We start from the raw sequence: 18,143 nt of genomic DNA, 5'->3' as shown, positions 1-18,143 counted from the left end.
TGGCCCTGGGTGTCTCTCCTGTCCTGGCGCAGGACTTGCGCCCGGGAGGCTTGGCCCTGGGTGTCTCTCCCGTCCCGAGGCAGGACTTGGCGCCCAGCAGGTCCTCCCTGAGCGCCCGTGAGCCACGCTGGCCCTGGGGCCCTTCCTCTCGTCCACTGTCCCCCCGCGGCGGACTCTGCAGAGCGCGGCTGGCTCAGTGGCTGGGCCCTTCCTCTCACAGCCCTGCCTGAGCTCCGGCAATGGTCCCTGGCAGCTCCCACCTTCTGGACTAACTTTAGGGTTGGTTTCCAGCTGTGGTTGGGTTTTTCTGTTGGAAAAATATTTTAAGCAGCTGGTGGGGAAGCGGTGGAGAGGTGGGAAAAGAATAATAAATAAGCTTGTGAGAGGAAGATTGTCTAAACGGCTTGGAGCTGTCACTGTCTGTGGCTGGGCCCCTGCACCGGGCCAGGGCTGGGAGCTATCGGGTGGTAGGACGTGGGGAGGGGGCTTTACAGGCCAAGGAGAAGGACTGCCCGCCCCTCAGACTACCTTCTGTGCTTGCTTTCACTTCAACCCCGTATGAATTCTGAGGATGCGAGAAATAAAGAGATGGCCAAGGGCCAGCTCTGCAGCAGGCAGGACTGAGGTTAGATGCTGAAAAGAACTTCTTAATGCCGGAACCTATGCTTGCAACCCACTTTTTCCTTACCCAAGACCCCGTTTTCCCCCAGAACTTAGTTTCTTTCCCCAGCTCTGGGAATACAGTGCCTCACCCCTCGGTGTCACCTCAGTCCCATGAGGACGTCCCCTGCCCCTGAGCTTCCTGTCGGCCTCTTCCATCGCCGTGCGCCCCCGGGCTCTTCCTCGGCTTCCTCTTCCCTTTCTCTTCCACGAAGGCCCTCAGGCTCCTCACCTGCCTCCCTGGCAGGGGTGGACGCCTGAGGCCAGGAGACCTCCTGGCAGGCAGCAGCAGGCGGGCAGCGGGGGCGCAGGCCGCCCCACGCGCAGCCCCCCAGGCCAGGGGAGGCCCCTGCCGCTCCCGCACCGGCCCAGGGCAGTCGCAGAGACAGAGGCCCAAAGAAAATCCATGCTGGGAGGGAGCGGAGTCGCAGAGTCAAACAGAAGGCGAGTCAGAGAGAGCAGGTCGGATGGGGGGCGGGAATCGTCGCCAGCCTGCGCCCCCCCGGCCGGGTCCACGTGGAGGTTCCTGTGGCCGCTGATGGCAGGACTCAGCTCTGAGGGCTGCCTGGTGCCTCGGTGCAGGGCCCAGCTCGGGGTCTCAGGCCTGGGCAGCAGGCGGGGAGGCCCCAGGGCGTACACGCAGCCTGCCCGCCACGCCTGGGTCCTTGTGAGGCTTCCTGGCTCTCACTGCGGGGAGATGGTGGAGTCGGGGGGCTGGGGGATTCCAGATCAGGCTCTGGAAGCCTGGAAGAGCTGGGAGGGCAGCGAGTTCCTCACAGGCTATGGGAGTGAAAGGCTGGGAGCTTCCAGAGCAAGGGGGGATGCCGGGCGATCAGGAAAAGGGCCATGGGAGAGTAAGGGGTGGTGGGTAGGAGGGTCCAGGAGGCTGTGGGTGCTCTGCAGGGTGAGAGGTGTTCCAGCCGGGAAGCCGGGGTGGGAAGGTGCCTGCTGCTCTCGGCAGTCTGGGGTGGCGTGGGGCCCAGCAGAAGGGAAAACTCAGTTTTGAGTGGACCTGACAGCTTTCTTCAAGGCCCCCCACCAAAGTCATACACCGCCTAGGGGGACCCCGGCAAGGAAAACGACACTGGTCTGAATGTATAACACATCTCTAGTTATTAGCTGATCCTTGCCATCCAGCTAACAGGCCACAGACCTATTGCTCTCTTCGTGGAAACTAGGCCTGATTTAGGGTCCCAGAGGCTGCTCACAGTGTGTGACAATGGGCATTTGCACTTCCTGATACTATTTTACGTGGACGCTGAGCACGAAAATTTGCAAACATTATTTTTTTTCTTTTCATGTTGCGAAACATACATATATTAAGCATAGGGACAGTTTAATAAATGATTACAAATCAAACAGCCATGTTTCTACCACCCAGGTCAAGAAATAGAGTGCTGCCAGCCCGGAACTTGCCGTGTCGCTTCCCTGGTCACAGCCCCATCCCTCCCCCCCAGGGGTAACCCCTATCCTGCCTTCCTCTTGAGCGTCATTTCCTTGTTTGTCTTCCAAAGTACCCAGAGTTTCTTAGATATTATCTCCTTGGAGTTTCACAACAACCCTATTATTGCCATTTTACAGATGAGGAAACTGAGGCTCAGAAAGGTTAAATAACTAGTCCAAGGGCACCGGACAGGCGCATGGCAGAACAGGACCATATTTTGATTGGCTGGCTTCCGGGGACCGTTCCTCGTCACACCAGAATCCACAGGACAGCCTGGAACAGCCCGGGCAGGCCAGCGACCTGGACAAGGGTCAGCCCTGGCGGAGACCAGCCTGCTGCACCCCACACTCATCCTCACTGCCAGGGCGGGGCCCCCTCCTGCATCCATTGCCTCTTCCGACTCGCCAGGGCCAGGGTCCTGCCAGGCAGGAAATGGTGGGGGCCCAGGGGAGATCCGTTGGGGGTTGGGGCAGCAAGAACTGGGGGCTGACCTAGCATGGTGTCATGCCTGGAGAGAACTTTGGGCCCTGCCTGGCCCGTGCCAAGCGAAGCCGGGACTGAGGGTGTGTCTGAGCCAGGTGTGTGCCCTGGCTTTGTCAGGTTTACCAGGCGTGCCCTCCTCAGTGGCCGAGTTTGCGTGGTGTGTGTGTGCATGTGCACCTGGCCGGGTCTGCATACTTGGATTGTTCCAAACCATCTCCCCCCCCCATCACTGTTTTCTTTTTAATTATCAAATAATGCAAGTTTATTATAAAAAAAATCAAACTGTACAAATGTCTCCCCTTCTTTCTAATTATAATCCACATTACCCTAGATGTAATTTCTTTCTTCTAGCCATTGGACATTTTTATCCTTCTATTTGTTTTTCTTTGCATCTTCCAATACACAATTAAATTCACATATCCAAATGTAGCAATATTAGGTTTAATTTTTTTTTTTTAACAGAATGGTATCAGAATTACATAGCATTTTTCAACTTTTCTTTTTCACTCCGTGTACTTGGCCATCTTGCCTGTCAATATGCATGGATTTATTAATAACCGAAGAGTATTCTATTAAATAGATGAGCCACCATTTGCTCACGATGGACCTGGCCACATTTTCAGACTCACCCCTGGGTGTCCCAGCTCCCCGGCTTCCACAGGCTGTGATGGGGGGTGCACGGGGGAGGGGGTGCACGGGAAGGGGGAGAGCCCGCGCTGGCTGCTCCCACGCCTGTCCCCCTCTGGGAGGCAGCCCTGTCCCAGCCGCCCTTCGGCCCCCTGCAGATCTCAGCCCCTCTCCCCACCTCCCACCCAACGTCCACACCTCCTTTCTCCTGGACTCTGCCTCCTCCCCCTCCCCTTAGCCTCTGACCCTTGACCTCTGCGCAGCGCCGCAGGTTTCGGGGGCACGTGGGCGAGCTCCCCAGTCCCGGCCCCTGAGGCTGTGGGACCCCAGCGCGCCGGGAGCGGTCAGGACTGCTGTGACCCCGAGATGGGAGGCTGTGCCAGGCAGCCCCAGGAGAGGGCGCCCTGCTCCCCGCGGGCGAGGCCGGCCCGGGCCCCGGTGGCAGCTTCCTGCTTCCCGGAGGGCCTGGGCGATGGGAGCCGCGCCAGGTAGGCACGGGTGTCATGGAAAATCCGAAGCCTTGATCTTTGTTCTTGATGGTTCCTCCCCGATTTTTACAACTGGAAACTTTCGGCCCGTTTGTTCCCGTCGGCTGGGGGGAGGGGAGGAGGTTTTGAAGGGGGGAGGGGGAGGGGCTGAGTGCACGGCTGGGGGCGCAGATCGTGGGCCTCTGTGCTTGCGCAGATGACCGACCCTTCCCTCTCCCACCTCCTACCTATAACAGTTCACCTACAAACAGACCGTCCTGCGCCCGCGGGGGAGGGGTGGGGGTGGGCAGGTCCGCAGAGTCCTTGCCCCCAGCATGGGACCCCCAGCTGTTTTCAGAGCCACTAGCCCCTTGCTCCAAACACCTCGGATATCCTCGGCTGCCCCAGGCCCATCCTTCTCCCCTAGCCCACGGGCGGCCAGTGGTTCCACCCTCAGCGCAAGGGCAGCCCTTCTCTGTTCCAGGGATCCCATGGAAGTTTAGGGGAAGGAAGGCACTGCCCTCTACCAGGCCCTCGATTCTCACCTGCCTCTCCTCCTCCGGAGGGAGACGGGCCCAGCCCCCTCCTCTGGAGCCCAGTGCCTCCCTTCCCACAAGGCCCTGCTTTCCTCCGAGAGGGTGTCCCAGTGGGGCGGTGGGGGTGGAGCAGGGCGTCAGGCTCTCAGCATCACCCAAGCCTCCTGGCCCCAGCCCCCGGTATTGTCTGCTGGTGAGATGTGCCTCTGGCTTCCTGCAGTCTTAGAGGTGAGACTGTGGAGCAGAGAGGAGGCCAGGAGCCCCAGTCCCCAGGTGGGAGAGGAAAGCAGGAGAAGCTCCAGACCTACATTCAGAAACTCTTACAATCAAAACCCAAGGGGTGGGGGGAGGAGGCTCAGGTGGTTGGGCTCCCGCCTACCATATAGGGAGTCCTGGGTTCGGTTCCCAGGGCCTCCTGGTGAAGGCGAGCTGACACAACAAGATGATGCAACGACAACAACAACAAACAAAACGAAATGAAACAAAGAAGCCAAGCAGGGGAGTGGGCCCAGCTCCGTGGTCGAGTGCCTGCTTTGCATGTTCAATCCCTGGCACCTCCTAAAAAACACAAAAACAGCAACAACAACAACAAACACCACTACCACCAACAAAAAAAACACACACGTACTCAAAACAAAACAAAAACCAAGCAATCCCTCAATCAGTTCATAGATGGTGTTAGAAAATCAGCATCTCCTCTGAGGACTTTACAATCTAGTTGCCTATGTGTGTTGGAGAGGGGAAGAGGGAAGTTTGTGGCACAAACTTTTGGATCTCAGAAGAGGGAGATCCGAGAGAGGTCTGGAGAAATCAAGACCTACCTCGCGGGCAGCGGGTGGAGCTAAGTGGTTTGAGCACCTGCTTCCCATGTACGAGGTCCAAGGTTCAATTCCTGGTACCTCCTTAAAAAAGAAGAAAAAAGTGCTGCCTGGCCGGGGCTCAGCGGAGCTGCCCCCGAGGCCTGGGTGGTGCGCTCGGCTGGAGCGCAGAGCGGCAGGGGCTGTGGGGAGGGCACTGGAGCTTGCCCGCGGGGTGCTGAGGGCTTGGCGCTCCTGGTGGGTGGTGGGTCAAGAGCAGTGCTCCCTGCAGGCTAGGGAGGGGCGCTGAGGGCCAGGGGACTGCACGCCGGGTCACTCCACCCCCCACGTCCGACCCGCCTCACTGCCCAAGCGCGACGGAGTATTTTTGTTCCTGCAGACTCTGCCAGGGCCCTGGCCCCCCTCTCCCGAGGTACTCAGTTACTAGTGCTGGTTTCCTATTTCCAGGTCTCCCCCCCTGCACGGCTTTGTCCACCTCAAGGCTCCGTCCAGCTTGCATCCTCAGCATGGACAGAGGGTCCTGCCTCCTCGGCTCCAGGCCCAAGCGCAGGCGATTCTGAGTCTCTGGTGGGAAAGGCAGGGGGCAAATGTGGCAGAGGGTGAACCCCTCTCTCCTTCGCAGTGTCACTCTTCTGCTTTCTCCCAGTCGGTTCCCAACAGCACAGGAGCATGCACTATCTCCCATCTTAAACAACAACAAACCCGAACCGCGCCCGCCAGCTACTCTGCTCAGCTCACTTTCGCAGCCCACTCCTCTTCACGTGGTCTGTGCTCGCTGCTTCTGCCTCCCTCCCAGCCACTCTTCACCCACTCCAGCCTCACTGCCGAACCCCTCCATGACAGCTCTTCCTAGGAAAGTTACCAAACCCAAAGAGGGATCCTCTTCTTCCTTGGTTTCCTCGCTCAGCAGCTCTGACTCAGCGGAGTCCCGTCCGTCCGTCCTGAAACCCTCTCCCCACAGGACGCAGCCCTGGTTCCCCCCACCCCCGCCCGGCTCGCAGCTCCTTCTCAGCCTTCTGGGCGGGTTTGTCTTCAAAGTGACTCTAACGCCGAGGCTCCTTGGGCTGGGTCCTGGGCCTCCTTCTGGCCTCTCTGTATGTTTCCATGGCTTTTTATTTATTTATTTTTAAAGGATACATAGATCACACAAAATGTTACTTTAAAGAATATAGGGGGTTCCCAAATGCCCCACTCCCCATACCCCTCGCTTTTCCCACATCGACATCTTCTTTCATTAGTGTGGTGCATTCGTGGCATTTGATAACACATTTTGGAGCACTGCAGCATAGCGTGGATTATCGTTTATGCTGTAAACTGTTCAATTCCTGGCTCATCCCCAGGAGTCATGTCCCACGCTGCGGGGAAGGTAGTGCATTTACATGCTGGGTTTGGCTTAGAGAGTGGCCACATTGGAGCAACGTGGAGGCTCTCAGGAGGTAACTCAGGCACCCTGTAGCTCTAGGCCTAGTTCCTATTTCAGGCGCACAGGCTCCCAAGCATAGTCATCGGTATCCAGGGCTCATCACTGGACCGTCCTTCTTCACTGGTCTTTGTCCTTTCACTCGGGGATTGTCGCTGCTCCGTTGGGGAACGCGGCAGAGCTCCCCAGGATGGGAACCCGGCACTCCCTCAGTTGTGTGAATCTCTACCCACTGTGTCAATACCCAACGAACATCGAATGTATCTATACACCTATGTGCATGCCTTGGAGGACTCCCTCCCACCCGTGCCTCCCCCATCAGTGACACCCCACATCAGTGCTCCTCCCCAGCCATAGCTGAACCCTCTGTGATCCAAAACTTCTTCAAAACCGAAGTCTAATATACTGCCAAATTCAATTACTAGGAAAATGAAATAATAATAAGTTTAAACTTTAGAGATAGAATACATAATAATTTAGAAAAACTAAAATAAAGTAAAAAAAATTGGGGTATTAGAAAAATGAAAAAATTTTTTTGACGTTTTGCCTTTCATCACTGTAATAGGTGTTGTCCTGTATGTACAGTGGCAAGGCAATCTCTTCCATTTCTTCCTCAATATCTTGCCTCTTTTTTTTTTTTATTATGTCTTCAAAGACGTTTTAGGTCACGTACAGAATATAGGGGACTCCCCTATACCAACATCCTCCCCCTTTTCCCCCTTCCCCACCAATGATCTTTTTATATGTGGATGTTACATTTGCTACAGTTGATGTACAAATATTGAAACACGGCTACCAACCATGGTCAGTAGTTTACATTATGGTTTACATTTTAGACCGTGCACTTTTATAAATTTTTGGTGAAATTTAACATGGCTTGTATCCATTATTGCACGATCATGCAGAACATTTCCATTGCCCCCAGTTAACCCCCTCTTCCATCTATGCTATTCCTCTCTCCCCCTCCCCTCAGGGCGCACAGTGACAACCAAGCTTCACTGCTTGAAGGACAAAATTCAGATATTTGCAACAAAGCTGAGGGCTTGACTCACTAGTCTGTCCTTCCCATTAGAGCCACCCATGCTCTCGAGAGACACCCTCCCCTCTGAGAACATTGGGCCTCCCCAGGATGGGGGTACAACTCCTTCCCACTCATTGTATGGGTCTCCCCCCACTGATACAACACTGTATGACAAGACGAGCACTCACATACTCCCTAGAAGCCTGCCCCAGATGTGCGCTGTGCCGAATGCCCTCCATCCAACACTCTAAACCAGTAACCCTTCCTGATGATATTGTCTGAAGAGTTTTCTCAACATTACAGTTTCAACCACGTACCCGCCAATCCCCCATGTTCACCTGCTCCCCCCCCACCCTCCCTTTCCATGGCTTTAGATACTGTCGTGGGTTGAACTGTGTCTCTCCCCCCCCCCCCCCCGCAAAAAAAGATATGTTCAATCCTAACCCCCAATACCTGTGAATGTGGAAATAGAGTCTTTATGAGTGTAATCAAGTTATAATGAGGTTAGTCTGGATTGGGATGGGCTCCACATCCCGTGACTGGGGTCCTTACAAGAGGGAGGATTATTGGAGGCACAGGGACATGGAGGAGACACACAGGGACCTCGGGTCAGAGATCAGAGTGAGGCAGCTACCAGCCAAGGAACACACAGAATTGCTGCCACCACCAGAAGCCAGGAGTAAGGCAAGGAGCCGATTCTCCATCAGAGCCTCCAGAAGGAACCAACCTTGCTCTGCCTGATGTGGAACCGTGAGGGAGTACATTTCCATTGTTAAAAGCCACCCACATCGTTATGGCAGCCCTAGAAAACCAAGACAGAGACGGTCCGTCTGACGGCAGATCCCACGATTCTGACTCCAGCCTTTTCTACCTCTTGAGCTCTGTCATAGCAGCTCCCCCTGGAAATTTGAGGTCTCTCAAATGTTTGCAACTTAACATGTCCAGATGAGAACTCGTAGTTCTCACTCTGTTATCCCCGTCTTGCCTACATCCCCTCCATTTTTCTAGTTGCTGAAGACTGTTCTTGGATACCTCCTCACCTTTCACATCCAGCTTTCCACCAAGCCCAGCAAATTCTACCCCCAAAATGTGCTCTTAATTCTACAATTTCTCTCAGTTCTACCACCCCATTTTCCCCCTAAGCTACCATCCTCTCCTTCCTGGACTTTGCAGAGGTGTCATCACTGAACTGCCTGCTCCCAATTCACAGACCCCCCATTTCATATCCCATGAGGCATTAAGAATTGTCCTCTTGAAGTGGCATTCAGATCGTGGTGCACCGCCCCCCCTGCATGCAAAATCTTTCAGTGTGCCTTGTGTATGTGTGTATGCACATGTTTCTTGGAAACCCCAATGCTCTATGAGACCCTGAATGATTCTGGACTCTTCTCATTTTCCTGGCTTCTTCTTATGTCCCTTCCCACTGGCCGGGCACCTAGGTCTCCTTTCGGATCCTAATAGTCAAAGTCCTTTCCCTGCTTCAGGACCTGAATGCCTCCCCACCCGCAGCCCCCTTCACGGGTGGCTCCTTTCTCATCCTTTCGGTCTGCCTAGGTGTCATCTCCTCAGAGCAGTTTTCCTAACTGCTTGGTCCAAACTAGCCTTCCTCCTCTAACTTCTACTCCGGTCCTCCACCTAATTTATTTTCACGATAGCACTTATTATAACTTGGCATCATTTATTTGTTTACTTAGTTTTCCTGTGCACACCTGAATGTAAGCGCCATGTGGGGAGGGATTATGTCTGGCTTTTGCACTATTGCATCAGTCATACCTCAAAGAGGGCTTGGCACGTAGCGCTTGGTGGACATGCAGTAAAAACTTATTGAATGAGTGAACGAATAAGCGACCACGTGGTCTCAGCTGCTGAGGTCAGTTAGGGTCTGGTGGGGCTGGAAGGAAGGCGTGGAGGAAGAAAAGACTGGGTGATGGAAAGACACACCCTAGGTAGGGTTGACTGGGGTAGCAAATAAAAATAAAGGCTGGCTAGTTAAATTTGAATTTCCAGTAAACAACAAATCACTTTTTAGGGTAATTAGATCCCAAATGAAAATTTAATTGGGCAGCTTGTAATTTTACCTGGCAACCAGGTGAGCGAAGAAGGTGGGTCTGGGGGTTGGAGGTCACAGCAGGGTGGCATAATGGGCGGAGGTGGGGTGTGCGGGGACTTTGGAGTCAGATGGCGCCGTTGGGAGACCGACTCAGGTAAGGGAGCCAGGATGAGCCTCGCCTGAAGGAAATGAGGTCACGAGCCAGCTCTGAGAGCCACTCAGTGAGATGCAGGGAGGTGGAGGCTGGGCACGGCGCTGTTGGGCAATGAGGATTGGGGTTCTTGCCCTTCCAGGGTCATAGAACCAGTCAGATGCTTCCTGCTCTGTGACCGCCTCTGACTTGTGGTCAAATCAAGTTCATTTCCATACACTCCTGGATGCCCCAGGGCACGCTGCGTGCTGCGCCAGCTGTTGAGGGGACAGAGATGAGTAAGGTTTGTCTCATGCCCTCAAGTCCTCAGGTGCATGATTTGGCCCCGGGAGGAAAAACCCAGAGCCAGCACCCAGTGCTCCCGAGGCCCAGGACTGGGTGCCTGACCTGCTTTCTCGCATCTAATCCCCTAGCCCCGGCAGGGAGGCGTTCCCGCTACTGTCCCATCAGCGAGGAAACAAATGCTCACATGGTTGTGTAAGCCGTCGAAGGCCACACGGGAAGTAAACTTGGAGCTGGGATGCGAACCCAGGTTTTCTGACCCTTTGAGAAGATCTCATCCCTCTGGGAGGATCTCAGCTGCCCCTGCCAGGTCAGAATCTGGGGAGGCTGGAGGAGGCGAGGGAGGAGGAGAAGAGCTGCAGGCTGCCCCGTACCAAGGGGCAGAGTCCTTGAGCCCAAGGTTCCTAACAGCCTCTCCACACCCAGAGCAGCAGAGTTGCCTGGACGCTGCCAGGGCAGGGCCAGTCCCTCCCTGTGACTTTAAACTATTGTCCAGAGACTCAGGGCCTAAGTCCCCAGGAGGCGCGGAAGCTCTGGGGAAAGCAAAGCAGCATGGGAGGAGGGGCTATGGAGAGGCCATTGTCACCTCTTCCCACCTCGAACTCTGAGGCTGCGGCTAAGGCTCTGCTTGCCGTGCTTGTCGGGCTCCACGAGCTCCTCCTTGCCCTCCTCCTCTCTCTGGGAAGGCCACCCCCTTCCCCACTTTGACAGGTGGGCTCTCTTGTGGCCTCAGAGACCCCTGGGGAAGGGCAGGCTACAGCACGTCTTGCTAACCCTCCCCAGCGCCTGCCGTGCCCAGCTCTGCCCCTCCTGGTGGCATCGTGGTAAACTGGTACAGCCCACGGCTCTGAGAACCAAGATGACCTAGCAACTTGCTGTTCAACTCATTGTTTCTGTCTTTCCAGTTCCCCTGGTTTTATCCCTTTATTTTCCTTTGCATCTCTATGCTGCCTCCCACACCATTTATTTATTTATTCTAAGCAGGTGCAGCTTGGATGTGTGGAATCCCCTTGTTGGGGGCTGGCATGTGGGATTTCCCAGCCTTGGCTCCGATATCTGATGGATGCGCCTCGACGCACTGTACACACTTCCTGATCACACTTGGTTTAATTCCTGGGGCTACTCCCACACACACAGTCACACATGCACACACTTGTACTCGCATCTACTCTCCCCGGTGCTTGCACATGCACTGACACGTGTGCACCGGCACGTGGGTCCTGTCCATCTGTCCTGTGGTGGAAGGTGTTGGCGTGTTGGGAAAGGGCCCCCGGTCAGTGATGGGCGGGGATGACGGGGCCCACCGAGGACTTCCTTGTGCATTTTTTTAAAGAAACATTGTGGTGGGCCATTTGGGTTGTGTAAAGTAGCCTTCAGATAGGATGGGCTAGGACCAGAGACCAAGAAGTAAGCAATCCACAGGAACTTGTGGGTGAAGGAGAGTGGATGGGGAATGGAGACACATGCCAGGAGGCTAGAGTCTAAGTGGAGAGACGGTTCCCTGCAGTGAGAATGTGGGGGGAGGAAACAGCTGAAGGACTTTTAAGGACAAAGATTCTAGTAATCACCACTATGATCTGTTCTATTGTGCAACAAAGAACTACCCCCTCAGTTACTTCCAAATCTGCAGAGAAAGTCTACACCAGCCACTGATCTTGGTGAGGGAGGTCTTGGAGAATCAGGGAACGTGGACTGTGGATCAGTGCGGGTGGAGAGTGGAAGTACCCATAAGAGGCAAGGCAGAAGAGAAAGAGAAAATTCCAGAGAAGCAGGGACTTAGAGCCAGAAGTGAGTGTGAGAATCACAAACCCAACCCCGTTCTCACCCCAGACATTCCTGGAGATACCGAGAGGGGCTCTGGGCTTCCCACCACTTGTGGGCTGAGTGTTGGAGTCAATATTATCCGATCCCCAAAAAACAAAATGACCCACGCTGACATCTGAGTTATACGTGCATGCATACCCAACCTGTGTGTTCACACGCGTGTGAGCATGGAGGAAGCAGTGAATTGGCAAATATCAGGTTAACTTTATCCATGAAGACAGCCAAACCAGAATATTTAGGTTCAAAAATCTACCACTGGCCTGAATTATCTGGTCTGGCGGCTACAGTTAGCAAATTAACCAGATAATTGCCAAACCCTGCACTTGCGCTGGCCAAATGCAGGGTTAGGCTGGCATGCGTCCTTGCAGACATCTAGATACCTCTCCAAACATGATTATTAAGTGTATGTCTCCACGTATTATTCCATCTGATATGGATTTGCAACTGACTCAATGGCTGTACCCAAATTACCAGGAGCGATCTTTCATACAGGCTGGTTTTCTGCAGCTCTCTCTCATGTGACTGAAGCACGGGTATAAATCACTTTGAAAAAGTAGGAGATGCCAAGCAAAGAAAAGGCCATGGTGGCGTCCATTCTCGCTAGTGTTTTCTTTCTCTGCTAATGCATGCACAGAAAATGCAATGAGGTTCACTGTTAGCCTGAGTCACACAACCCGGAAAGTCTGCTTTTAAAAGAGAACCCCAAATGTAAAGCACCAAGTATGACAAAATAAAAATAAAAGGAAAAGGACAGGTGTAATGGAAGCCTTATGAGTCAAAAGAAAGGAGGCTTGAGTTTTTACCTGAGTTTGGCTAGGAACTTGGCTAGGAACTAGGACAAATTTTTGAAAATTTGTCGGCATCATCATTTGTGCCATGATGGAGCCGGGCTACAAGCTTTTGAGAGGTCTCTGCCAGCTCTAAAATACTAGGACGTCCCAAGAGTCACCAGCTGTTTATGAGGAGTGGTTTGATGTGATGGAAACAGAGCTTCTCAAATTTTAATGAGCACCTTGAATGTGCATCACCCCGTGATGCTGGGGAAATGCAGACTTTGATTCCCTAGATCTAGGTTTGACGGTCTGTCCCAGGGTAAGGCCAGGGCTTGGCTGAAAAACAAGAGCATGAAACCCCGTCTGGAGTAAGAAGTCCCAGGTCCGTCTGTAGTTTCTTATCTTTGCTAAGCCTGTTTCCTCTTTGCACAATAAAAACAGTCTTAAATATATACTTCCCAGTGGGTGTTGTGAGGCTCCTGGGAGATAATGTATTTGGAAGCCCTCTATAAAGTATGAGGTGCCATTCGATTGTTTTTAGCTTGCCCGGATTTACCTTCGAAGGCTCCCGGGAGCTGCTGACGCAGCAGGTGGGACCGTGAGGGCGACAGGGGCGGGCCGGCGCATCCTTGCCTTGGTCCACGGCACGCTCACTGGGGCTGTTTCCCGAGAGCCGCTCTCCGCAGAGCCAGACGCAGCGTGCTGTCCTCGCCGTCTGCCTGCTGGCCTGCTTGTGCGCCTGGCCCGTGACCAGAGGCCATGTGGCTCCCAGCTGTGCCTGGGCGTCCAGAGCCTTCCTCCTCTCCCGGCTCGTGGCTCGCCCTTGAGCTCACCCCACACGACCGGGCAGAACTCGACAGTGGGCGGCTCTTCCTCCGTTTCAGCCTCGAGCAGGCAGTGACCTCACTCTCTGCGCTCCTGCCCTGTGCTGTCAGCTCTCCCCACCCAGCCCGGCCCTGTGCGGGGAGGATTCACCCTGGGTTAGCAACGGCTAAGGCTGAGGGGCCAGGGCCAGGGTGGGGGCTGGGGCCACAGAGGAAAGGAACTTGGAGTGGGAGACGGGGCTGGAGCTGAGGCCTGCGTGCCTGGACACGGAGACAGGCATTTCTGGGATGCGGGAAGAGGCCTCTCCGGGACCGCTGAAGTCCGTCCTGGACCCGCGCACCTTGCCGCCTCCCGCCCTCGGCCAGAGAGGTCCAGACCTTGCGCCCTCTTGGTCGCGCCCTGACCTGCTTGACTGGGTCTGACTTTGTGGACGCTGAGCCCGACGTCTGTGACTTCGTAGAAGGATGCGGTGCGGGTTTCCCGACCACGTGGAAGCTCGGGCACAGCCGTTGTCATCAGCCCGTGGTCCTGCACCTGTCCCCTGGGCTCAGGTGAAGGGCAGAGGGTCCTTGGGGTGCCCTGAGCAACGAACAAGGCCCCGCCCCCACCCCCACCCCCGCTACATGCTGCCCTTTCCCCTCTTATGCTCATCCAAGGGCGAGGAATGTTACAAGGATCACCTTGACTTGCGCTGATTATTATTTTCTAAGTACAACCTTCTTAAATGTTAGTGTTTTATTCCATTGCATTAGTAATAAGTCACTTATCATGACATATGATAAATACTGTGTTGGGAATCCACAAACTTCCCGCTCAGGAAGGACATTCAATTTCCCAGAAGAATGGGAAGTGGACTTGGCCCAGTGGTTAGGGCGTCCGTCTAACCCCGGGCCTCCTTGACCCGTGTGGAGCTGGCCCATGCGCAGTGCTGATGCACGCAAGGAGTGCCGTGCCACGCAGGGGTGGGGTGTCCCCCGGGTAGGGGAGCCCCACGCGCAAGGAGTGCACCCCGTAAGGAGAGCCGCCCAGCGTGAAAGAAAGTGCAGCCTGCCCAGGAATGCTGCCGCACACACGGAGAGCTGATGCAGCAAGATGACGCAACAAAAAGAAACACAGATTCCCGTGCGGCTGACAACAGAAGCAGACAAAGAAGAACACACAGCCAATGGACTCAGAGCAGACAACTGGGGAGGGGGGGGTGGAGAAATAAAAAAAAATTAAATAAATTAAAAAAAATTTTACAGAAGAAACCCTCTGAACATTGATTATGAACCAGGCTGCCAGCCTTTGAATATACAATGATAAATAAGACATGGGTGCCGTGTAGCCAGCTGGAAAGAATGTTGCCAGAAGTTTGTCAGGTTGATTAATCTTTTCAAAATCCAGCTTTTGGGTTTGTCAATCATTGCTTGTTTCTGATTTAATAAATTTTTTCTTTTATTTTTCTACTTCTTTTTACTGTCTTTGAATGGTCTCTTATTTTTCTAACTTTTTAAATTGAATATGTAGCTCATTAATATTCAATCTTGTTTTCTACCATATATTTAAAATTATACATAGAGACTGCTTTAGCAACAGCCACAAATTTTGATGTGTATTATTTTCATTATTATTTGGTTATACCATTTCATAACCACAACTATTTTTTTTAACCCATAAATTATTTTGGAGAGTGCTTGAGGTTTTCCAAATAAAAATTTTAAAGTTACTTTTCAAATTGAATTTTTATTTTACTTCACTGGGGTCACAGAATATATCTAAATATATACATTTTGGTCTTTTTGAGACTTGCTTTATGGTCTATGTTTGTAAATATTTTGTCCTGTGTTCTTGAAAAGAATGTGTGTTCTCCAGTTTTTGTATGTGTCCATTAGATCGAGATTTAATGGTGCTGTTAAAATGATTTGTATTTATAGCATTCATTTTTGTCTTTTTTTTTTTTTTTTTTAAAGATTTATTTTTATTTAATTCCCCTCCCCTCCCCGGGGTGTCTGTTCTCTGTGTCTATTTGCTGCGTCTTGTTTCTTTGTCCGCTTCTGTTGTCGTCAGCGGCACGGGAAGTGTGGGCGCTTCGCGCTGGGCGGCTCTCCTTATGGGTGCACTCCTTGCGCGTGGGGCTCCCCTACGCGGGGGACACCCCTGTGTGGCACGGCACTCCTTGACCACATCAGCACTGCGCATGGGCCAGCTCCACACGGGTCAAGGAGGCCCGGGGCTTGAACCGCGGACCTCCCATGTGGTAGACCGACGCCCCAACCACTGGGCCAAAGTCCGTTTCCCCATTTTTGTCTTTTTAAACTTAGAGTTTCTGAAAAAGATGAATGGAAATCTCCCCTCTGTGTATTTGTTACTTTCTCCTTGCAATTCTGTCCATTTTTAATTTTGGCTTCATGTATTTTGAGACTATATTGCTAAATGAATGCATGTTCAGTATTCCTCTATCTTCCTGGTATATTATTTTTAAGTAATGGTCCTTCGTACACATAATAATTCGTAAGTAATAATGCTTGTTTTTGTGCTTTTTTTTTTTTCTTAAAAGTCTGTTTGGTCCGATATTAACATTGTTATATCAATTTACTTTTTACATCACTGGGTTTTCAACGTTTTTGTAATATTATGAATTAGATATGTTTCATAAACATAATATTGATAAGACTACGAAATACAGTCTGAGATGTCCTTTAACAGGCACATTGTATCCATTAGCTTGATGTGCATTTACTGTTTCAGTGTCCCGGGATTATGCAGCAGGTATCCAGACATTGCCATTCCCAGGAAAGTGAGCCTGACCTTTTGGCTCACAGTAACCTTGAGACCTGGTCCTGGCAGTCACCTTACCCAGCCCTTACTTTGCCTTCCGTTTAAGGAGCAGTCGTCCCCACTGCCCCCTCCCGCTGTTAGCCGGGGTCTGCCCTGTGTTCCTCTGTGCCCTGCTGCGGTCCACACAACTCGCAGGAGAACGGCGTGCTTCAGCGTGTAGGAAGGGGTCGCCGAGGGGCTGCCTCGCTCCAGCAGTCAGCACAGGGAGCCCCGCTGGCGTCTGCCTGCCCAAGCCAAATGCTTGGCACTCTCGGGCTTTGTCCCCTGGGCCTGCCTTCTTACTGCCCTCTTCACCCTGCGTCTCTGTGGTTACTCCTATCGTCTCATCGTATAGTGTCGTCCTCCACCACCTTCCCCTCTTTTTTTTTTTTTTTGAGGTACCAGAGCCAGGAATTGAACCAGGACCTTGTATGTGGAAAGCCAGCGCTCAACCACTGAGCCACATCAGCTCCCTTGACTTGGTTTATTTTTTCGTTTATTTGCTCATGTTTGTTTTTTTTTGTTTTTAAGATGCACTGGGGACCGAACCCAAGACCTTCCAGTGGGAAGCAGGCGCTCGACCGCTTGAGCCACGCCCGCTCCCCCTTCTTGCATGCACAAGTGCGCGTTTTCTGCAATCCCCCCTCCCCCGTGGCTTAGAGTGTGGAGACGGTAAGGGCTGTGTGCGTCTGTGGTCTGGGGAAAGCGACGGCTGACAGTGCTGTAAGTGTGTCCGGAGCCTGCAGGCAGCGCAGCGTGGGAAAGGCAAAGGACCCAAGAGATCCTGCGAGCGAGAGAGCATGCGGCCTTTCACAACGCCACGCCACCTTCGGGACCAGCAAGAGGGGGCTCTCCTAGGACCCGAGCAGGTGCCAGGTCCAGAGCAGGGACCCGAGGACACAAGGGGTGACAGCAGCTGGGGGCGGTGATTTAGGGATGTGATGAAGGGGACTTGGTGAGCGTCTTCAGGGCCGTCACCACCATCGACCCTTCAGTGAACTGGCAGAATCTGAACTGGCACATCAGAGACCCTACTTGGGGGGCAGGGGAGAGTTTCCGTTGGCTTGGAAGCCTCCTTGCTGGCGGAAAATAATAGAAAGGGCAAGGTTTACTTGTGAACAAGAGGGTTCTCAAAAACTGTGACCTCTGCTTAGGAGTCAAACAACCTCATTAAAATTTTATTTTTGAAGATTTATTAATTATTTATTTCTCTCCCCTTCCCCCCCACCCCGGTTGTCTGTTCTCTGTGTCTATTTGTCGCGTCTTCTTTGTCCGCTTCTGTTGTTGTCAGTGGCACAAGAATCTCTGTTTCTTTTTGTTGTCAGCGGCACGGGAATCTGTGTTTCTTTTTGTTGCGTCATCTTGCTGCATCAGCTCTCCGTGTGTGCGGCGCCATTCCTGGGCAGGCTGCACTTTCTTTCGCGCTGGGCAGTTCTCCTTATGGGGCGCACTCCTTGCGCGTGGGGCTCCCCTACGCGGGGGACACCCCTGCGTGGCGCGGCACTCCTTGTGCGCATCAGCACTGCACGTGGGCCAGCTCCACACGGGTCAAGGAGGCCCGGGGTTTGAACCGGGGACCTCCCATGTGGTAGACGGATGCCCTAACCACTGGGCCAAGTCTGCCACCTCATTAAAAATTTATGTTCATAAAAGAACAAAAGAAAAAAAATTATATTCACCCCTTATACATTGTTGGTGGGATTGTAACATTGCACAGCCACTGTAGAAAACAGTTTGGCAATTCCTCAGAAACTTAAAACTAGAATTACCATATGACCCAGCAGTTCTACTCCTAGGTATATATCCAAAAGAACTGAAAGCAAGGACTCAAACAGATACACGTACACCCATGTTTGTAGCAGCATTATTCACAATAGTCAAAACATAGAAGCAACGCGAGCGTCCATCAACAGACAAATGGATAAACAAAATGTGGTATGTACATCCAATACAATGGGATATT

General features: G+C 52.8%; 1 long non-coding RNA gene across 1 annotated transcript; it reads left to right on the top strand.

Moving 5' to 3' along the window:
• The first annotated feature begins 3,658 nt into the window (after nucleotides 1-3,658).
• On the top strand, nucleotides 3,659-17,375 carry LOC139440116 (uncharacterized). The gene is made up of 2 exons (XR_011650170.1): nucleotides 3,659-3,702; nucleotides 16,712-17,375. It is a non-coding gene; the product is annotated as an uncharacterized lncRNA (long non-coding RNA).
• Nucleotides 17,376-18,143: the final 768 nt, after the last annotated feature.

This window comes from Dasypus novemcinctus, chromosome 12 (assembly GCF_030445035.2).
Source record: "Dasypus novemcinctus isolate mDasNov1 chromosome 12, mDasNov1.1.hap2, whole genome shotgun sequence".
Lineage (NCBI taxonomy): Eukaryota > Metazoa > Chordata > Mammalia > Cingulata > Dasypodidae > Dasypus > Dasypus novemcinctus.
Note: the sequence above shows the minus strand (reverse complement) of the source record. Positions and strands in the feature narration are given on the sequence as shown.